We start from the raw sequence: 23466 nt of genomic DNA, 5'->3' as shown, positions 1-23466 counted from the left end.
AGTGAAGTTGAAGCCTTCCCAGTCTACACTAGTCTAGCTCATATTATCGTCCATATTAGCTCACGCGAGACACATGCTACTTGATGCTTCACATACACCGGGCATGCGCATGCCTCAATGTGTACTGTATTGGAGTCCACATCGAGAGGGCAGCAACTACGCCTACGGCCAAGGCAAAGAACAAGGGGAAGAAGGCAATGTCCCACAACGCGACACAACGCTTGAATAGCGGCTTGTGTTCTTTGCTGCAGGGAACGCTGTGCCACCATAATGCTTTGAAACACAAATAACAAGGTCAGAGAATTTGGTTCTCCATGTTGAAACGGTGTAACGTTAGTTGAAGTGACACTTCTTCTCTCAACTCGCTGGTTGTAAACACACCTTCAAGGTGCTTACCACCACCTGTACAAGTAGGTTACTTGCATCGTTTCAAAATTCCACGTCTACATTAACATTCCAACGCGGATTTTGATGACGAAGACGGGCTCGGCCGCCGGAGACCGGAGTCTTCTCAAAACAATAGAGGTAGTGTGGACAATAGATCCAAATGAAGTGCAGATCCCTAAAAAATGGCCTAATGTAGACATAGCCTGAGACAGAGAAGAAAGGAGGAGAGCTCCTGGAGAAGAGTGGGCGATGAGGTAGTAATCGCTTAGATTGTTAGAGCCAACAACCTCTCACAGGCTCAAGGACATCCACAGAGAGACATTTATTCACATGTGAATACATTCATCCGGAACCGTTTTGAGCTGGGTGGCTACAGTTTCTGCAGCATGCCAAACCGCCCAGCCATCACCTGGCTAAATGTGGCAGGAAAGGTCAAAGTGCAAAGATTATTATGAAGATTACTGCAGGAGATTGAATATTTTATCGAGTGGATATCATTGAATCAAACCATTACAGAAATAGGAGGTATTTCGCAATCTGCTGCATCATGGCCCTGATGTACCTTGAGAGACACAAAACATACCATATTGTACTATAGTCATTTGGGCAGGGGATGTTACTGTCAGAAAAGTCTTGTTCTTAGGGAAGTTTGGTTTTAATCCTTTTTTTCTGTTGTTTGTTCCAGTTGTGTGGATAGTGAAATCTTGCTCTGTCAGCAGTCCTCAGAAGCAGCACAGAAGGGCAATTTTGAAAATACAGTGAGGTTCTGGCTGGATTCATGTTTGCTGCCACCTTCCTCCTGGCTGGCAGGGTTTGTTGACATCACATACATGACACCAGCAAGCCCCCAAGGAAAGAAAGAAATGAAGAATGAAAGGAAGAAACATCTTACTCCATGTTTTCATACCCGAGTCCTTTGCCCCCTAAGAAGCCCTAGTCGTCTTCTGTGACATTGGTCAACATGGCTGCATCCCAGCTGCTGTGTACTGCATTTGGGACAGAAAAACCTACTGCATAGGTCCATATGTTCGCTCGCATCGAGTCCAACCACAACACAGGCTGTCCCCATCGCTGCAACAGCTGGGGCAACGCCAGCTTGGTACAGCTTTCTGACATCATACAAACCATATTAAGGAATATGACCCTTTGATAAGGATGTTACAGATCTGATACATTATTAGATTGCGATGCAGCACATGTGCGTTGTCTTGATTTCAAGTTTTTCAGGCACAGGCATCATTTCAAATCGACTCACCTTAGAGATCAAAGTCACCTTATTGTCATAATTAGCTTGCGACAAGCTCTCAAAGTGAGGCAGAATGACCCATTTACTTTTTAATTAGCTTTACTGTACTCAATTAGAGCTATAATCATGCCATTCCCTCCCCAACGAAAAATAGAAGTTGACATGCATTGAGAAACCAAGCACACGGTACAGAGTCGATACAAAGTCAATGCTTCCGTATATTTCTGTCTATTGATCCCGGTGGTTTCTCTCACGCTTCAGTTCCCCCCGGGTGTTTTGGGAACATGAAGAGGTCATTGATATTTACATGACCTTCACACAACCACAGACACGCAAGCAAGCACACTGCAGTATGCACACACACACGCCTGTACATTCACATGCTATGCCATGCTACAGTATATGCCATACACACACATTCACAAATGAGTTTGCACCGAGGGTGCAGCTTCGCTTGGTCGCATTGACTAAAACCTGCAGTTCCTTGAATGGCCACTCGAGAAGCGACTCAATCCCCATAGACCGTCATGTTAAAATTACCATCTTTACAACAGGATTAAACATCTTAACAGCCTGGTTCAAAAAACGGGTTTGGTCTAACAGTATATAGCTAATTTCACCTTTCATGACAACTGTATGGGTGGTGAATTTTTATATAACTCACCGTGGGCGTGATTGACAGGTCGCCTGTCCAGTGATCGCGCAGCTGGCCGATCAGGGACCAATAGAGGCAGAGCTGCGGCTCTGTGGCAAACCCCTGGTCTCGCACCGTCTTGCGCGAGCTGTGTGAAAACCAAGATAGCAGCGGCCACACTTGGGCTTCAAAACAGGAGTCAATGGGTTACGTCACATGACTCCGGCCATGTTTTTTAGACGGTCTATGAATGCAGCTCATCGATCACGGACCAATAGCAGGCGGCGCTGTGGCTGGGGGAAACCCTTCTCGTTCAATATGGCTACAAATACATCACTTCTGGCTAAAAAAAAACAAGATGACAGGCAGCAGCCGCAAATGCCGAACGGAGTCCACAAACCAATGGGTGATGTCACACGCTCCATCCATTTCTTTTCTACAGTCTATGGCAGGGGTTTCCAAAGTCTGGGACTGTGGGCCTCCCCTCAGACAAAGCTTGGGGACAAATACCCCCCTTCCTCCCCCCAGTTTGTTTGCTTAACATTTCCATAGTTTCACTAAATTCATGGATGCCTAGGGATCGTGATTATGTTATTTGATCCCATAGGCGCTCAACAATTGAGACAAGATAGCCTGATATTTCTGTTCGACATACTTCAGACAAAAGAAAAAAATCTATCCGAAGGCATTTTAGTTTCTGACTCTGGAAAGTGGGGAAAACAGTAAAAATGTCCAAAAACTGCTGTATCTCTGTGAACTATCTCTTTACGCAAATCACACAGACTATGTGGTCTACTTTTGATAACTAATGTAATAACTTAATGTAATATTTTTTCCACTTCTATTCACTGAGCCTCCCCTGAAACTGTTTGGAGCCCCTCATGGGGAGGGCCGCCTCCCACTTGGAAAACCTCTGGTCTATGGTTTGCGTGCATGCATGCACGCGCGCACGCACGCACACGCACACACACACACACACACACACACACACACACACACACACACATACCCTGAATACGTACTGTCATTGCAAGAAGTAAGCCTGAGCCTTGATATACATGCTTTAGCTTTTATAGTGGATATCTTATGCATGTCATGCCCTTTACCTCCTGCCAACGCTTTGGTATCTGAAAAGAGGCTGAGAGTTGTTTTTTTGCCGGGTACTACAGTATACCATAGTTGCAGAAATGTAATGCATGAAAAGTCCCCTCCCTTCTTGTTGTTCCATTACAGTAAGTGGAAATTGAAGCACTCACCCACTCCCTTTGTGTTCGGAAAAGATTTCCCCTCCCTTGACATTGGGCAGCCATTCATCGAATGCATTAAACTCAGGGTCAGTCTGTGATGTATAGGATATGTTTTGTCCTTTTTGACTGACTTCTCATCTGTGGAGAACCAACCGCAACAATACAAGCTGCAGACTCCCGCCAAATAGAGCTCAACAGTCCCATGACGTCACGTTCCGGAAGAGTACGTCCCCGTTCATATTCTGCAATGACATTTTGATTATAGCCATGTCGTAACCACCCAATGTAGACTTGCCACTGGTTACACATCCCCATTTCTACTAGCCTATATAGTTGAAAAGCAATATTTAACTGCTTTTCGTGCACTTTCACTTTAGTTAAGGAGCAGTCAATTTCCAACATTTTCATAATTTAATGTGGTTTCATCTTCACCACAGGCATCGGCTTTATTTTGCCCAGCTATCAACATCAATATTGCAAACAGCTGGAAAAGAAATCTTGAAAAGAATGATACAAGTGACACAGGGATAAATAATATTGTATTGATCTACTTGCTAGTAGGTGGGCTAGAAGTAATCTTTTTAGACAAGTTTTTATAAGCTTCTATAAGTGACCATGGGCTCTATTTTCCCCCAGGCCTTAGGCGCAGAAACGTGATTTAGATGAGTGACAGTGTAACGCCGTTCTACTGTCATGTCCTACTGTGATGTCCGCTCCAATAAATTGTCTCTTCACATTTTAGTTTTACAATAAAAAAACATTTATGCAATGACTTTACATAATGTAGGCTATATTTATGTGCATCATCCTACCTGTGCAGCAGGGGAGAAGAAAAGGTAGCAAAACGATATCATTCTGGACAAACTTTCACCAATCTAATCTCATCATAGGGATAGGCTATATTTTTCTAGCTGATGCGTTTAGAACATTCTTTTCACTTTGATCTTGCTATAGTGTAGCGTATTTACATGCTTGCAGTATTTAAACTGCAGTTAGATTGGTTTAGGGAATAATATGGAATAATAGCCTATATATGGAGACAGACAGAGGGGATAAAAGGGGCAGAGCCCTCGGCTTTTCTGAAGCCGGACTGGATCGCTCCGTGGAATTGGAGCTGAAAAGTGAAGCATGTCATTCGTTTACTGCACTTCCCCAATGAGCAGATAGTGCATAATTTTACGCTTAAAAGGCGTGGTTGTAATGCTTAAGGCTGCGTGTAGCGCGCTGGTCCACGCCCACTACTCTGGGCTGCGTCTGGCGTTGGGCGCAGTTCATAGGCCGATGCAACGATAGAGCCACAAGTGTGTGTTTGTGGGCAAGATGTGTGCGATGAGATTAACCCCTGCTCCCTGCTCTGCACAGACAGAGACACAGGCCCCACCCCCAGCTCGCCGCTCTGTACAGACAGAGACACAGGCCCCACCCCCAGCTCCCCGCTCTGCACAGACAGAGACACAGGCCCCACCCCCAGCTCCCCGCTCTGTACAGACAGAGACACAGGCCCCACCCCCAGCTCCCCGCTCTGCACAGACAGAGACACAGGCATAGAGAGATGAGAGGGAGCGTCTCGTGGCACCTCGTCTCGAGGACGATAGCATTTGAAAGCCAGTAAAACACGCACGCGCACATTCATGCACACATACAGTTTAAGAAACGTCTGGAAATGAATAGCGAATTCATTTCCTCATTGGCAAGACTTTGGCACGCTATGGAGAGAGCTGCACGAAATACACACGCACGCGCACACACATGGTTTCAGAGAGAGGGGAGAGGGGGGTGGAGCAGAAGGCAGGTTGGGACCTGCTGCAAACCTGGGACCTGCACACCTGCACCGCCTACTTCAACACCTGGGTGTGATTTCTAATTGAAAGTAGGAAAGGTCCACAAAGCAATTTTGGTGGTTGACCGTACTTGACCTCCCATAGAGGGACAGTGTCTATCTACTCTCCTTTTCTCGACACAATCCTCTATCAATCATCTATACTGATTGTATGAAACATTAACATCGCCTTAATATTGAGATGCATCTGCTTTGCACATAATGTGTCTCTTTTCTCAAGGTCTTAAAGTCCTTCAACTTGTCTCCTCCCCTTCTCATCCCTTTCATTACTGAACTGGATTTAAGGGGTGAAATCAATAAGGGATCCTAGCTTCCACAGGGATTCAGAGCAGATCTTCCCATTCCAGAAGACTACAATTACTGCAAATGTCACCATGCAGGAAAGTCATGGCTGAAGAAATAAGAAAGTAAATCCATTCATGTACTTTCATGTATGGCGTTCACTTCCAGAGGTTACCACATGCCACCGCCATAAATGTATACATACCCTCCCTCCGAAAGTTCGGTAAAGATTATCCGGAATGGCACTCTGACAGCAGACATGACGCTCCCATTAGGTGAAGACAGGGGCATTGAGAAAGCGCTGCCAGAGGTAATAGGTTTTATAATCCGTCGTGTCTGTGGAGGATGAGATGACTCCTCAAACTGCCCTCACGGGAAGTGTGATCCATCATTGTCATACTCGGCCAGCTGTCTCCCATCTTGTAAAACTTGGTGAAAATCCACCTGTCTGCAGCCTGCAAAATGGTTAGATACTGCATGGTTCTTTTCCACGAATACATCTGACACATCAAACATAGATTCTATTTTCAACCTTGGTGTGTCCAGCCATTATTTCACTTACGGTGGTCCCATAAACATTAGTATGTACAATACATCTTTGAAAAGTAAACACTGCAGTGCTGACAATCTCATGCAACGTCCCAAAGTGTAATGCTGCCTTCAAGTGTTCACCGTAAGATCCTACTTAATATTTTGAAAGTGTGTACTAGCTTATGATCAATGCGTGTGCTTGTGATGAAGGATGAATGAATAAACCTGCCTTGACTTCTTGCACGACTTGTCAAATATAAACAAACTGGAGCTTAGGAGCCAATGTTGACACAGCCTCCATGCTCTTTGGTCTTTTCCCGCAATACATGCATTTCATCAACTCATAGAAAACGTCCCCAGTTGTATTGAGGCAGCACGTGGGCCATACATGTGCTCTCTCCTCATAATTAGAATATTCCTTCCAGCGTTTGAAAGCCACATTAGATCAAACCCTGGCAGTGCCTCTATCTACTGTATGTACCATGTACCATTCATAGCAAGGCGGGGCTGACAGCCAAATCCCTCCTCAAGAAACAAACTTTGTCAACGCCAACGGCCTCTTTGTCCTTCCCAGTACACTAGGAAGATGACGAATATGTCTGGCGTTGACACGGTGGAGGGCACATGCAGCTCGATAGATAATGCTGCCGGGATGAAAACAGCAGGCTTTAGAGCGCTGGAAAATTCAATATCAATTAATGCAGGACTCGGAGCGAGGCTTGACACAGCAGTTAGCGTTTCCTCCTTGAGCAGCGAGAGAGAGAGAGAGAGAGAGAGAGAGAGAGGGAGAGGGAGAGGCACTCAAGCTCAGCCGCAAGGGACCCGGGGGATTAGCTGCACAGTCAATACATGAGTTGCCTTTTCTGCTTTTGCCACCCCCCCCCCCCCTCTCTCTCTCTCTCTCTCTCTCCCTCTCTCTCTCTCTCTGCTCTGATGATCCAAATCAAACAGGAAGGCAGTGTTGCAGGTACAATAAGAAATCGTCCCCATTCTCTGCAAAAAAAATGGAAATAAAAATAGCCACTTGGTTACTGCGTTTCACGTCATTTTTTTGTATTTCATCAACAGCCAATACTGAATGGGGAATGCTATTGAGATTAATCATACATTAGCTGCGGTATGCAAGCAGTATAATTGGGCAATTAAGCCAATTCTTTTATAATATTATGTACCTTCTCATTATAGTCATCTGTGTATCCTACAATACAGCAATTAGTTGACCATCTACATCATATTTTGCTCTTGAATATTATGCTTTTCTAACGCCCCACATCTCAAAAACATTATAAATGTAATGGGGGTGTCACACTGCAATTTTATTTTTTTTGCCCCAAATTATGTTCAGATTAATAAGTATCCTTAGCCATAGGAAACTCTTGTGTAATCAATGTAATATTCCTCTCTACCTTTACTTTGCAACCCTTTCAGACACCAACCAGAATGTATTCTTAATCTTGGGGCAATCAGCGGTCAATGCCTGCTGAAGCCAGCTCTTATCTGTTTTTTAGTAGGATTACAGCCATGTCCCGTCGGTTGGTGATGCCTGAGCTCCAGAGAGGATTAGACACAGGGGATCAATTTATGCTTTTCCCTTTGACCTGGAAAACAACTGCTGGTGTCCCCCTGAACAGATTCTCTACCCCACTATTGTAATAAGTAATGTGGTTTATGAAGGACACAAGGGGACATTTTAATCTTTCAGGCCACAAGAGTGTAATATAACTCGGATATGGAGGAGGTTTATTGTGACATTACTCAGATTACTTGATTTTTTTTAAACATTAGATAGATGAGATTTTCTGAGATGAGTACCTGAGCTGAAACTATCCCATGGCTTTCCCCACAAATAATGTCTGGGTAAAGGGGATGTTATTTTACATATTTTTTTTATGCTTGTCGAAACATATCCCAGTTGTGGTCCCTGTTGCAGAGTGTAGTCAGAAAACCTCCTATCTCTCCTCTCTGACTGAACAATGCATTCTCATTCATCCCAACGCGTCTTACAGTATGTTGACTATTTCTCAGGACCCCTTGGTCACTTCTTAACGCACAGGGTGCCCTTTTGTAAATTTTCATCACCATTATATCGAAGGTTCATCATTCGATGACGATGTCCTCAGTGATGATGTCATCAGTGATGTCATAAAGTCCCGGCCAGTGGTCCCGGCATTGTGACATCACTGATGTCAGTGATGTCATCAGTGATGTCACTTGAGCAATTGTGCATTGTGACATCACTGATAATGTCACAGAGGGAGCAAGCGAGCCCACACAGTGGTCGAGCTGCAGGGCGCAGCTCGGCTGCAGAGCGGGCAAGGCGCATAGCGACCGAGCTGCGTATGCGAGCTGCAGGGCCAGCTCGGCGAGCTGGAAATGTAGATTTTGAACACGCTTGGACACAAACTCAGGTCTCTGGCATGAAAGGCAAGCTTTTTATGCCTTCCCCACTCCAGCTCCTGCACCCTTAGCACACCCCGGCATGTTTGAATGTCACACTCCCATGGCGTCGATCTCAGTGGGAGATCTGTTCGACTACCCTGCGCATCGTTAATGACAAAAAAAAGGCTACCTTTTGAGTCGGTATACTGTAGATGCTATCAACTCCACAACATAAATATTCTAAATTTCCCCCATCTTACGTCCTGTTGCAGTGTTTGCTAGTACAATAACTGACAGGACATAAGCTCGGTTCCAAACGGTTCCCTATAGCAACACAATTCCATGAAAACCGTTATACTATAATGATGCGAGAGACTTGACAAATAGTTGGGAATGAGAATGAGCTGGACTGAAAGTAACACACCATTTCTTAGACGCTTCATTCGTCTAGAGCTCCAAATCTTAAGTACACACGATAATGGCAAGGATAAAAACAGACAGAACACCGGCACTCACCGATCAGTCTTCTTACTTATTGTGTTACAAAAATGAATCATCAGCGGCAAAATAAATAAAGAAGACTATAAAGAAGACCATTGATCTGTGAGTGCCGATGTTCTGTTTGTTTTGATACTGTGTTTGTGCGCCGCTGTGAGTCTCAACCCTCGTTTCCTGTTTCCTGTTTCCAGATGCATCCAAGAAGGATGCCCCGGCAGAGGACTTTGACATTGACATGGATGCCCCGGAGACCGAGAAGGCGGCCGTCGCCATCCAGTCCCAGTTCAGGAAGTTCCAGACCAAGAAGAAGAGCGATGATAAATCCTAGTGAGCGCCACGTTGTTCTGCCATTGGCTGCAGAGACAGCGGCGGCGATTGCAGAGTGGCGATGGCGTGGCATTTGCATGTAAACAAATTCGTACCTGTTCGAACTCCAGGGGTCGTGGTGGTGGTGGGGTAGGGGGGTGGGGGGGAGAGAATGCAAGGCAATAGCCTGTCGATCATTGACATGTCTGTGAATTTCATAACGTATCCTACTATTATTATTATTCCTATTATTATTATAATTTGATTGCTGTACCAATAAATGAGAAGAAGAAAAAGAGTTAATACAAAGAGCTATTTTCTGTCCTGCCATAATTGGCCCATACATCGTTAAAGTCTAGCTGGTGTTTGTGTTAGGATATGTTTTTGTATTTATCCCAGCCTCATAGCTGTACCTTCCACCATCCATTTCTCTACTTCTCTGGAGTCGCTTTCCCAAAAGCACCTCAGCACTATGAATGATGGAACAAAGGAGATCTTAGAGCCAAGGTTGTTTTTGGGAATCCCAGCCTGGAGCATTCCATTCAGAATCAAATGTTTCACCCAGAGGCATTTTGTTCTTATCCGCATGGTACTATCAAGCTATGTAACAATGTACATTGAATAAATAAAGACTCTGTGTGGAACACGTGTACATGTCAATATGCAAATTAGAAATAGACAATTACCTACAGCTATATAGCAACGCCTGACTGTAGCTGCGCTGTTTCCGTTGCCTCCACAGTATGCGTGATATTATTGCATTAACACACACTCTGCAGGGGGACTTACACTATATTCCCATGATGACCTAAAAATAGAATCCTCTTCGGAGCGAGCTTCGTTGGGCTTGTTCTCTCCTCTGCCTGGTGACCCTTTCCATGTTCAGCCACGCTAATTGACTGATTGAATCCCTCTGAGCAGCTCTCAGCTTCGGGAACTGAGAAGCGTGCATCCAACAGCAAACCGCTCCATGAATGTTGTCCGTTTGAACAATTTCATCATAGAGTGCTCAATGATTTGGAAGGGTTGTTTCTGTCTTTGTTCTCAGTGATTTTATTTAGGCATTTTGACTGAAAAAAAAGATAGTTTGAGCAGACACTGGCTAATCTTATATACAGCCTGAAGGTGAAGTCAATATATTTCAAAGGAATAGCATATGACCATCACACATAGGACACACAGCAACACACAATACATGTCCAGAGTCCAGCTTTTCTAGCTTGTGTTCCATATACTTCTGCATAATTCAGAATTTTCCTACAATGAGGTGAACACTTGTCTCTACCTGTACCGATACAGACTAACATAATTAATATTGCTTGGGGCTACTGACATGAACAGTTTTTTTTCTGATTATGTCAAATCAATCACTATATTTATAACTGCTTCTTACAATAAATCTACCGTAATAACGAGACATGAATGTTAGACATCACATCCAAATTTGAATTGTGGTGTAATTGCTATGGTGTTTCATGTTTGAATACCACTCGCAATATACTGTGAAATGAATTAGATAAAGACGACAAAGAACAAACCATTGATTGACATTGATTTAATTGGAAAGGTTGTTTTACATTTTAATTGACTTTACTGGAAACTGAAGGGTAAGCACAGGAAACTTGGAAATTTGAAACTGTTAAAAGGTTAAGAAGATGTTGCGCTGATCCTCTTAGCCCTCAGTATCATGGCACTGGACGAGCTCGCTCAACTGTATTATATCAAGGTCAGGGATGACCTTTGACCCCCACACAATTGATCCTTACAGCAGATCAACTAGATACACTTGTAAGCCTCAGAAGATTAAACTGCCAAGATGAGTGGACCCACTTCCTTGATATACATCCAGATGGTGTATTGTGGTGAACAGAATGAAAACGAGAAATAATATGTATACATAATATATATGAAATAATCGTACAGTGCTTTTTATTTTAAGTATATCTCCCTATTCCTGCTGAAAGGGGGGGCAAGTCTCCCATGAATAACTGGTACAAAGCAGGTTTGATGCCATAGCTCAGGGGGTTCTGATGTTGGAAGACCTCCCTAAAAAGTAACAGTGCAGTGCAGTGGCCTTTAGATATGCTGTGAAGGTCACTGTCACGTGGAAATGAAACATTCACACTTTTTTTTTTACATGCCTACAGTACCAATCGGAGCCCTGCCAAGTGAACCACAGGCCCACAAAGAATAATACTCCTGAGGCTCTCATATGCTCTTACAACTCGTCCTCTCTCCTGCCCTCCCCTCCTCTCCTCTCCTCAGTAGCAGTATATGACTTGCAGTTCCCAGTTGACGGGGAGAGGCAGAGCAGGAGGCTGACAGTCATTGCTTCTGGCTCGCCGCTGGCGCTGCGTCCCTGGAGAGGGTCTGGAAGGTGCACTCCTCTCACCTATAAATTGGAGATAGATTGTGGCACCATGGACCCTGGGCACTGTGGGCAGAGTTTGACTATCCTGATATTCTGGTTGGACTGGGGGCCGATAGTCAGCAGCAGAGGCTCCTCTGTCGGGGCGTTTTCCCCATGCTTAAAGAAAACTCATTCCAGCAGCTTTAATACATATTTGCAGGGATAGACTGTGGGGGTGGGATAGGGATCAACTTTGGTTTTCCACACAAGAATACTGTGCTCTGCATTATGTGTGGTGTGCTGATAAAGAAGCATTCAATGGACGGTTAAAGACGACATGAAATTGCATCTTTATTTCTGGATTTGATGTATTTCCTTTTGAAACAGGATTTTGACATAATGCAGTGAGGGATCAGTTAAAAGTCTAATCCAATGGAATATGAGTCAAGGAGAGAAAGGCAATTTTATTTGATAGGTGAGATGTGGAGGGGCGGGATTGTTCAAAAAATCTGATGGTTTTATTGGTTTGAAATGTATAGGTCTACACCTACCAGTGCGTGCCTACTAGTGAAGTATTACCTACTGTAATTTAAATTAAGAAGACTACCTATTAATTTGTTCATTCATTCATGCTTTCAGAGGACCAATAAGAATTAGCTGTCACTTCCCTCTCTTTTTCAGAGTCAATCGTCGAATGATGAGAGTATAAACACGTCACCTAGTGTGCTACTCACACAACTATGCTTTATGCAGCTGTGTGCTTACCTGCCCTCCTCCACCCAATCACCAGTGGCTCCAGAGGAACTCCCCAGGGGGTCATCCTCTGAGCAGTCATCCTAGTCTCTCCTGATTGAAGTGCAGCATGAGCTCACCTTTAATTTCCAGGAAGTAAAATTTCATGGGCACTTTGAAGTGATTTTTGAAGTGAGTATGCTGTATCCCTTGTGGGTGTGTGAAGAATATCACTCCCGGAGAGAGCAGAGTAATCTTTAATATTCACATGGGACATTTTTGCTTTACAGCTAGACGTCAGTAAAAGCAAACATACCAACAGAGACGCATTATTATAGGGGTGAACTCCATCAAAAATCTTTGTCCTACTCCACTAATGTTTTCAAAGAAGAAGATGCATTGAATATCTTAATGGTGGAGACTATTATCATTCCCTTTAGTTATGTCTGAACAGCTACAGAAATCAATTTCACACTATATGGTTACTGATGATAATTAATCATCCGTGTTCTTATAGGAAGTGACATTTTGGTGATTGGTTCGCACATTGCTGCCCCTACGTATCCTCACAGAAGCTTCTGAATGTAGAGTATTTCCAGGAGAATAAAGGCAAATGGCCCCGGCTTGGTCCTTTGCATGCATATCTGTATAATACTGTATAAGTATCTCTGCAGGTTGTGCAGCATAATGAGGACCTATCATCTCATGCATTGTCTTTGCATCTTGTGATTGGTTGGCTGGAGCCTGGGCATTTCTTGTAACCGTATAGATCCAGGGTCCCTCCGGACAGCACATGGAGATGGATGATTCCAATATAGGTTTAATTCATTAAATTTACATTAGTCTTCATAGCCTGCCACGCTTACAGTAACATGGGTTTGATCTAATAAACAATAATGTGTCCAAGAGCAGGGTGTGAGGAAATTCACTGTTAAAAATAATACCCTATTTGGATGGCCAATATGCTTCTACTGGAATTAGGAAACACGTTTGCATTTAATCATACAGTCACTGTAATAGCTGTCAACAACAATATGAGTTCATGCCTATCTATCTTCTCTGTTGGTAATGCATTTTGTCTCTCAAGTTGATTTCTTTGACATTATAGCGAAATAGTTTTTCCCACCTCCTCATCCCAGGAAAATTGACTGCTGATAGTTTCAATCAAAATATTGCTGCTGAATGCATTTGTTAGCATTTTTCTTATAGCAGAGAACAAAGCCACATTCTGCTGTCACTCTGAAAGACTGATTAAAACAAACTTCACGTTCAAATCCCCGTGTCAGCATCATCAGACACAAACAGTCAGGCGCCGGAGGAGTCTCATTTTGAATGGTTTCCCATACAACACACCTTGCAGCTGTCTCAACCTTATTGGTATTCACAGATCTAAAGGAATTCATATGTCAAATCAAAGCAATTGAAGTTCTATACATATCACATCTTTCCATTTTAATATTTTTGCATGCGCTACGGCTACACAACACATCTATCATGTACTGTAAGGTATGAAGACTCCTACTTCTTTGGGAAAAATCAGTACATGAAGTTCCTCTCTCAGTATTTCTAAATGTAGAGAGGATCCAGGAGGTAAAATTATATTAAGTTAGTTAGTTATTACTTACTTAGGCCTACCGTACATACTTATGGAAACACTTTATTTTACAGCCTGTTAATCACGTTGTAGCCATTTTGTATTTATGAGAGATTTATGTACGTAATGCCATGTTTAGAACAGCCGATGTAAAATGTAAAATGCCAATGTTGAATCACTATTGTGATGTGATATCAATCAGCGATAGAGTTGCAAAATGTTGTGGATTGTTACTTTAAGGAAGCAAAAATAAATGGCTTTAATTTTGTGCTATTAATTTGTCTACAGAGTGGTACTGTATAGGCTTATCATTCTGTAATGTCCAAACTCACCAATAGCGAGCACACTCAATCCAAATGTTCAACTTAGGTGAAAGGCCAAAATAAAAAGGAAAGAACAGGCCAGCAGTCTAAATGTCCTTTCAAATTTTTAATCGGCACCATGGGACAGACAGCAGTACAACGCACGTTTCAGAACGAAGTTTTCTTCATGTTTCATTATGTTTCGTTCCGTGCTTGAGTACGATTGATCCCAAGCGTTGGTCCCAAGCATTCCCCAGACCACCTTTTTCAAGTGGACCCTGTCACGGTTTGCTGTTCGGCACCATGGGCACAGAACACAGCGGCCACACTCATCAAACGAACCGGAGCTGGGGTCAGTTTGGGGACAAGTGTGCTCGATTCTGCTCCCGGGCCCCCAGTGAGAAAGCACCCTTAGTGGCTGATGTTCATTTCACTCTCATCATCGTCGGCAGCGGAGAAGTTGACTGGCTCGCACTCAAGTGTGCGCAAGTTGACCAGGCATGCCATTTGGGTGCTGTGGAACTCTGGGACTGTAATCAAGAGGACCTCCTGACCGTCAGGACCTTTGATGAGTTTGGACTCCAAGGAAGGGGCATTGCCACTGAAGTAGACATGGGGGCACTCTTCCAAGATGAAAGGGTCTTTTTGGTAAAATGGGTAACAACCCAGAGTATCAGGAGCCGTAGGGGCCAAGTGTCTCAGTCGCAGCGTGTTCTCCAGTATCTCCAGGTGACTGTCCATGCTGCTGTACTTCTGGATGTCACACACATTCTGGCCTGATGTGCCCAGGAACATCACCCCATCTATGTTAACCTGGTATGGATTGGAGGCCAGCTGTAGAGTGGGGTAAACAGAGGACAGGGGAAACATACAGTGGTGGAGAGGCTGCTGTGGAAGGGTGTAGTTGGTGGGGTCATACTTGCCTGGCATTACATCCACTGGAACAGAGGCCACCAGCTGAAGTAGAAGCTCATCCAGCAGACGCATAGCCTCCACACTGCCAGCCTGAGTCTTGTTGGTGAGGTACTTAGGCTTGGTGGATGCCTTGTCCTGGGTGCTTTGGCTCAGGAGGTTTCCAGCCAGCAGGACCCTGGAGATGGTTGCTGACCCGCTCTGCCCCCCCTGGTCACCTAGCTGATGGGTTACCATGACAACCAGCAACTGCAGGCCCAGCATGGTGTCAGCATGACTACTGCCAAGACCAAGTCCTGAGGCCAGGAGCACAAACTTGTCAGAGCTGAGCACAGGCCTTGCTGTCTGCAAAGGGAGATCAGCAACACAGTAGTCCTTCACTGTGAACTTGCCAGCATTCTTCTCTGCTCCATATATGGCAATAACACTACCCGTGACACACTTGTCTTTGTCGATTTTGCCCTCCAATTTGATCCTCTGGAGCTCATCCTCCAGAATCAGTTCATCTGTTTCACTGATGTATTTGGTTCGTGGAGGCTGACGCAGGTTGTGCTTCTCAGTGATCTCCTTCAGTATAGACGGCTGCAACTCCATACGCTTGAACAAGGTTCCTACAATGCAACACTGCTCCCCTGTCTGAAGATCACACAGCTTTCTGACATGTACATCTGCTCCCCATTTTTGCTGGGCCCTCTCTGTAAGCAGGGGCCTCATCTGTCTGAGCCGTGTAGCATAAATACAAGAATACTGGTGGCTGAAGCTCCGCTCCCTGAATGTGAAGCGTTCAGACCAGAGATTGTCAAACACCGGACCCTGCTCCTCAGAGCCCTGCTCCTCAGAGTCCGGGCAACACAGCAGGGAGTAGCCCTCTTTCTTCTGGGCAGTCAGGTCAGAAAACATGACTCAGCAGATGCAGGGTGGAGAGAGTGGAGAAACTACGTTTTCCCCTTGTCCTCTTCTCCCTACTTATACTCCCACCATCCTCAGCCAGGAAGGATTTATTACATCACTGATGACATCACAATTGCGCAAGTGACATCACTGATGACATCACTTCAGACACAAATCGTGACTGACACCACCACAGACAGAGCCCACTTGGAATCTCGCACGCTACTCGTGCATTCCTTTATAACTGGGGACTGGTAATCTTACGACTTCAAAGGTCATGAGCTGGGCGGTTACGTCATCGCTGGTATTTCCCATTCCAAACTCGTAGGAGCCTCGACAGCCCCAACCTCAAAAATCCAAGATGGCTGCGCCGCGCAACAACAGTAGTAGTAATCGTAGTAATATTGTTTAGCACTTCTGTTTTGTTTGTGTCTCATTAAATCAGCTGTACACACAGCACTGCCTAACTTCTATCTGTGTGGACATGAGGCTGCAGTGTTTATATGCGCAAAATGCCGCGAAATGCCATGTTGTCAATTGTTATTGCTAACAATGGCTAGCCTGGCTAGCGACTGGATCTGACCAATGAACAGTGAACTTCCCAGCTCAAGTTTTCTGCAAATGGAACGTTAACAAAACGGATGTGATGTCATTTAGCCTCCACATCCCAGTTATTTTGCGATAAAGGAACGCACCATACGTGCGCTCGATTCCTAGGGTGGTCCTCTTTTCCTCTTCGCCCTACTTATACTCTCACCATTTATAGCCTGAGCCAGGAGTGACATCACTGATGACATCACAATTGCTCAAATGACATCACTGATGATGTCACAATTGCTCAAGTGACATCACTGATGACATCATCACTGATGACATCACAATTGTGACTGAACTAGAACCTGTTATGAGAGGACCATTTGTGACATCATAATGTCATCAGTGACATCATCAGTGATGTAAATGATGTCACAATGTCATAGTGACATCATCAATTACAGCATCGATGACATCATCACTGGGAAAGGGTGCCTTCTGTCTCTTTTTTTTTAATTATGAAATCAAATTCAGAATTCTAACTATTTTTAGAATTCTGTGTCACATTTGCCGGTATGTATTTGTAATGGTAAGTAAGTACAGTAAGTAACTTTATTGTCACTGTACATTGTACAAGTACAATGACAATACGTAATCGAAGGAGTGAAAAAAACAGCCTCCAAACACTCAAAATGTGTGCAAAAATCTTATTTAATGCAAGCTTTCTTTCAGTCATGGACATTCTTCAGGCATGAGGTCCATGACCAGAAGCTTGCATTAAATACGATTTTTGCACACATTTTGATACTCTCAAGCTCCAGCAACATGATCCCAGTGGTGTGCACTGAGCAGTAAGCCAACTTCATCTGTTTTGCACAACTCAGACGACCTTGTGTTATCCTGTGCAAGGCAATCATGGCCTTCAGCAAATGAGGAGACCCCAGATAGACTCAGGCAACCAAAACAGTGAGCAGACAACATACCTTTCTTGCAATCTATCGTTGTTGAATGATGAAATTTAATGCAATACTCTGAAATCTTTACTGTAATTTGACAGACCAAAACACCAACTGTTTATTAGTGGATTTGGTAACACTTCATAATACTGTAACACAAAAAATGGGTAGTTACTGAGGAACGAGTAAGGAACGAACCATTAGTTCATGAATAGTTAATGATTAGTTAATGAGTAGTTGATAGGTAGTTCCTTAATGGTAGTTACTTAAGAACTGACCATTAGTTACCATGTTAACGAACCAGTAAGTAATGATTACTTCCCTAAATTTTTTTTTTTTTAATATTTCACTAGTTCTTGGCTCAAACACTTAGTAAAAAAAACACTTTTTTTGGTAGGGTTTACATATCGCACTTCCGGTGGGCGTGGCCTAACCAAAGTAGGCTAGAACTGTAGCCACGCCCCCAAGGAGTTCGAATGTGAAAAATAGGCTCCGCCCCCTTTCCCTGGCTTCCGGCGGGGGTGGGTGGAGCAAAAAAAGGTAACTCCGCCCCTGAAGGTCGTAGAGCCTCGGGGGCGTGGTTTTAGTGGGGTACCTCGATCTCCTAAGTGGGGTAGGGTACTTTACTAAAGTGGGAGGAGCTACACTTTTTTAATTTGCATACTTGAATAAATTCGTCTTCACTAGTAAAGTAAGCAGGAAGTAATGGTATATTCCTTAGGAACAACTCAGGAAGATGTACTGCTTCACTTGAGGGGGCACAAACATGGGAACTAATGGTAAAGTAAGCAGGAAGTAATGGTGTATTCCTTAGTAACTACTCAGTAAGATGTACTGCTTCACTTGAGGGGGCACAAACATGGGAACTAATGGTAAAGTAAGCAGGAAGTAATGGTGTATCCCTTAGTAACTACTCAGTAAGATGTACTGCTTCACTTGAGGGGGCACAAACATGTTAAGTAATGGTAAAGTAAGCAGGAAGTAATGGTGTATTCCTTAGTAACTACTCAGTAAGATGTACTGCTTCACTTGAGGGGGCACAAACATGTTAACTAATGGTAAAGTAAGCAGGAAGTAATGGTGTATCCCTTAGTAACTACTCAGTAAGATGTACTGCTTCACTTGAGGGGGCACAAACATGGGAACTAATGGTAAAGTAAGCAGGAAGTAATGATGCACTAACATGGTAAGTAATGGTAAGGTAATCATGAAGTAACGATGAGTACTCATGAACAACTGGTAAGTATTTGGTGGAGTCATGCTCACGAACATGGTAACTAATAGTCAGTTCTTAAGGAACTACCTGTTCATGAACTAGTGAAATATTAAAAAAAAAAAAATTAGGGAAGTAATCATTACTTACTGGTTCGTTAACATGGTAACTAATGGTCAGTTCTTTAGTAACTACCATGGGAACTAATGGTCAGTTCTTAAGTAACTACCATTAAGGATCTTTAAGGAACTACCCATTAACTATTAATGAACTAGTGAATGAAAACATATAAAAAAAAAAAAATTAGGGAAGTAATCATTACTTACTGGTTCGTTAACATGGTAACTAATGGTCAGTTCTTAAGTAACTACCATTAAGGAACTACCTATCAACTACTCATTAACTAATCATTAACTATTCATGAACTAATGGTTCGTTCCTTACTCGTTCCTCAGTAACTACCCATTTTTTGTGTTACAGTATTATGAAGTGTTACCGTGGATTTCTAGAGTTACCTGATTATTCAAGTTTCATGTAAACGGCATCCTGTATCGGACAAAGGCCGTTATCAGTTTATGAGAAAACCGATAAACACACCTAGGTTACTGCTGAGTCATCAGGTTTATTCATTGCCGTCAATGTCCACTCACGCACTTTGAGGTGAGTTCCCGCTATTTGCTAAGTGCATTTACTGTAAACGTGGAAATCAGATTATTGCCAGTTACCTGATTATTCTGTTATCCGTTTGTTGTTTGCATGTAAACGCACATGATAGCCAGAGCCAGGTAACTTTTGCCTTTCGACAGGATATACTCGCTGATGACTCCCTGTATGCATAAATTGAATTTAAATCCTACCAGTTATGTAAGCATAACAAGTCTGCTGTTAGATAGAAGCTTATCCAATATAAGCACCTCATAATGATCATAATGAAGTTCTAACGGAAGTTCAGACAGGAAGACTATAATCTACACTTTACGCTTCCTCAGTTCACTTCTTATTTCTCCACCCCTTCAAATCTGCTCACACGCAAAAAATAAGGTGTCAACTTCCAGGCTTCAATTGAATCATCAGCTGTTTGCCGCCTGGTCTCTTTTAACCAATAGCATACTGTCACATCACCTCTCCCCACACACCCTCCATTCACATTGCTTTTCCCATTCTAAGCCAATCACATGGCTGCGGTCTTCTTAAATATGCTTTTTCTATCCCATTCAGCCTCTCAACATTTCTGCTGTCAGTTTTGCACCCTCCACCTCCCCCTCTCCACCCAGTCTTTGCAGAGCCATCAGTCATCAGATTCTTCAGTCTGAAGAGTCTCATCAGTCTCTGAAGGAGAGGCATCACCATCACCACCACCTTAGTCTCGCTGGCCAGCCTCCCCTCCCTACCGTGAGAGGAGTCTGGTGCCGCAGGTCTCCATAGTGGGATTGCGATGAGCGGCGCTTAGCGGCAGTGCCCTTGGAAAATAGTTTCCAACAATCCAACTTGCCGTTTTCAGCGTGTAGCAACGAGCTAGCGTGTAGGTTTCTGCCATTAGCTTGCTAGCTAGTTAGCGTTGTTGTTTTCACTGAGGCGGCAGGGCACTATTTACAGCGACACACAGGGAGGAGGGAGCGGAAGCCGCTCTGATTGACATGGTCAGAGCCAATGACAGAGTTTGTAATAAGCCGGGAGCAGACATCCGGCAGCCACTGAAACAGCTCCAATGGGGAGCAGCTGTAGAGCAGGGGAGGGCTTGTCCCAGTTGCCTGTTTCCGTGGCGCCAGACTCCTCTCACCGGGGAGGCTGGCCAGCGAGACTAGTATCTTCTAGACTCTACAGGGGGGGGATATATCTGGATGCTGCTCTGGGCTGATGCAGCTCTATCTCAATATCTCCCTGTGGTGTCTAAGCACCAAAGACTAATTCCAATACCTTATTCTCATCATACTTTCTGTAATGCATCATTCACTTCATTGTAGTAAATATGATTTTATTCATTCACTAGTCTCTCCTGATTGAACGGTCTCAGTGAGGCCATGAGGAAAAATAAAACTAAAATACGTGATCCCAATTGGCCTGACAGGGGAGTTCTAACGAAACAAAATGTTAAAGGCTGTATCTTCGGCGCCGCGTCTATGTGCCGACAGACCGCAGTGCAGACAGTCCGCAATGCCGATAGCCCACAAGCAGAACCAGCTGAGTGAGGCGGTGTGCAGCGTGTCGGGGGACCGGCTGGAGATAACCTCTCCCAGCCCCCACTCCTAAACCTAACCTCTCCCACCCCCCACGCCTAAACCTAACCTCCCGCAGACCCTAACCCTAAACTCTCTCACCGCCCACGCCTAAACCGAACCTCCCCCAGACCCTAACCCTAAGCCTAACCTCTCCCACCCCCCACGCCTAAACCTAACGTTGGCATTGCGGGCTGTCGGCACTGCGCGTGGTTGGCATAGCGGGTGGACACCGTATCTTCCACACTGTGTGTACTCCTTTGGTATGCAGCCTGATAGACTCATATAGATCTCTCCTGTCAACAACTCTTAAATCACAGAAAAGAAAGGTACTACTGTATGTGTTTTAGTTCCCAGTTAGCCAGTCTGAAAGCAATGTTTTGCTCTCTGTGCAAAGAGAGAGGGCAGCTGTAGGAATGGAGAAACGCCTTGTGTAAACTTGTGTGCAAAAACATTATGCATTCATCCCACCACCACCTCAACCCAGCATCGCTCCCTACTGGTCTGGTCTCTACTGGTCTGGTCTGACAGTGCGTAAACTCATGGGAAACAATTTCTTGTGGAAAAAATAACCTGGGCTCTTCCAGCCCTTTACTGCGGACAAGCACCAAAGAGCTGCTCGATCGATGGAGTGATCTGAGTGTGAAAGACAGAGAGAGAGAGAGAGAGAGAGAGAGAGAGGGGGGGGGGACAACAAGGCAGAAATAGAGGTAAACAGAGACCACAATGTCAAGGAAACGAAGGGCGGTTTGTTCTTGTGAGGCCGTGGGAGGATGAGATTGTGACTGATTAGGGGAGTGTTGCGTGAACTCAGGGGGAAAGTCCTTCCGTTTCTTGCTCTCCAAATTGCCCCCGTGTCTCCTGCCAAGTTCTTCTGGCACCTCATTATGAGACCCAGTTGGGACGGCGCCGGTCTATTCCTAACCTTCTCTCCTCACTGACATTACCCAGTTGGGACGGCGCCGGTCTATTCCTAACCTATACCTCCTCGCTGACATTGCACGTCACGCTGCAGGATCACCGGTGGTCGGATATGCATCCTTGCACACAAGAAACAGGCGCCGGTCTATTCCTAACCTAACGGAAGCGTGTCCTGCAACGGACAATATTTTTACAAAACTCCTGTTAAAATTGTGCTTCAAACACTGCTACAATGATCATGTCATGTTTCCGTGTAGTTTAACGGCGAAAACGTTAAGTCGAACTTCTTTCTAGCAACATACCGTTGAAATAATTTCTTTTAGTTGTGTCTTTGATTTACCAGAGTCGGGGAACGGACGCTACCGCTGGCGTCTTAACTGAAAGCTGCTCTTGTCCTGTTACGGACAGCTCACTCTGCGGCTCTGCTGGTTAGCAAGCCTCTCTCTCTGACGGAAAGGAAGAGAGGCTGGCTAGCGAGACTAGCAAGCCAGTGGTTAGCAAGCCAGTAATAGTCAACAAAGAGTGGCTTGTAGTGGTCGCTGAGTCCCATTTTGCTGCATTATTGCCACATGCTGGCCTTGTTGTGTTTTAGACAAAACTAGCGTTAGCTAGCTAGCAAGCTAGCAACTTTAACGATCAGTAACTCTCGTCACCCAAGCACGTCTTATGGCTTTCTGTCATCAAAGTCACTTTCCTAAAGTAATTTGACATGTTACCATGCACATATTCATATGAAATTCCACATATTGACACATATAGATGTATAAATTAGTTCCACTTTCACAAAGCGGCGATCCAGCATCTGAAATGCCTGCTAAAGTACCGGAAACCACGTCGAGAGACCTCTGACCCGGACGTGACGAAACAGGCGTCCAGGTGTCCGTTGCAGGACACGGTTACGCTATACCATCCTCACAGAATAGAGTGTATTGGTGCATCTTTGACCTCTAGCCGAATTACCTTTTGGACAAACACACACACACAGACTTAATCCAGTCGCTGGCTTCAGATTTCAGATAAAATAGAGTAAATGTTTCATTATCAGCTCCATAAGGGATTCTTCCCCAGCTTTCCTGGGAGGGCCGCGGCATGCTATCTAATATCTTATTACATTTGGAACATCCTCTTTCCCCCATGGTTTCCCCTCATTCTCGCTCTCCCACTCTCAATTTCTCTGACCATGCCTCCCTGTCTGGTGTGGGTGGTGCGAGATGTGATAATGGCCTGCAGCCAGAAGGGGAGCAGTGCAGAAACACTCAAATCTCGCTCCCTAATGTATGAGGGTGACTGCACCGTCATAAAGAGTTCTCCCTGTACAGGTGAGCCATCTATCTTCATTATAGCCTCCTGCCATACAGCGCTGAGGGGATCCACAGATAAAAAGCCACGTGCATGGTCATTCACGCAGAGGAAATTTCAGCTCTGGTGTAGCCAATTTCTACAAAACATTGAGTAGCCTAACTGCATCACGTTTTCCTGGTGGATCAGCAGGCCA

The 23466-nt window shown here is 44.5% G+C and overlaps 1 pseudogene across 1 annotated transcript; it reads right to left on the bottom strand.

The window, feature by feature from the left end:
* Positions 1-14739: 14739 nt before the first annotated feature.
* LOC310777159 (DNA polymerase delta subunit 2 pseudogene) lies at positions 14740-16140 on the bottom strand (annotated as a pseudogene). The gene has a single exon. The product of its transcript is annotated as a DNA polymerase delta subunit 2 pseudogene (transcript).
* Between the last annotated feature and the right edge of the window lie 7326 nt (positions 16141-23466).

The sequence above is a fragment of the Poromitra crassiceps genome, assembly GCF_964638095.1.
Source record: "Poromitra crassiceps genome assembly, chromosome: 5".
In the NCBI taxonomy this organism is placed as follows: Eukaryota; Metazoa; Chordata; class Actinopteri; order Beryciformes; family Melamphaidae; genus Poromitra; species Poromitra crassiceps.
Note: the sequence above shows the minus strand (reverse complement) of the source record. Positions and strands in the feature narration are given on the sequence as shown.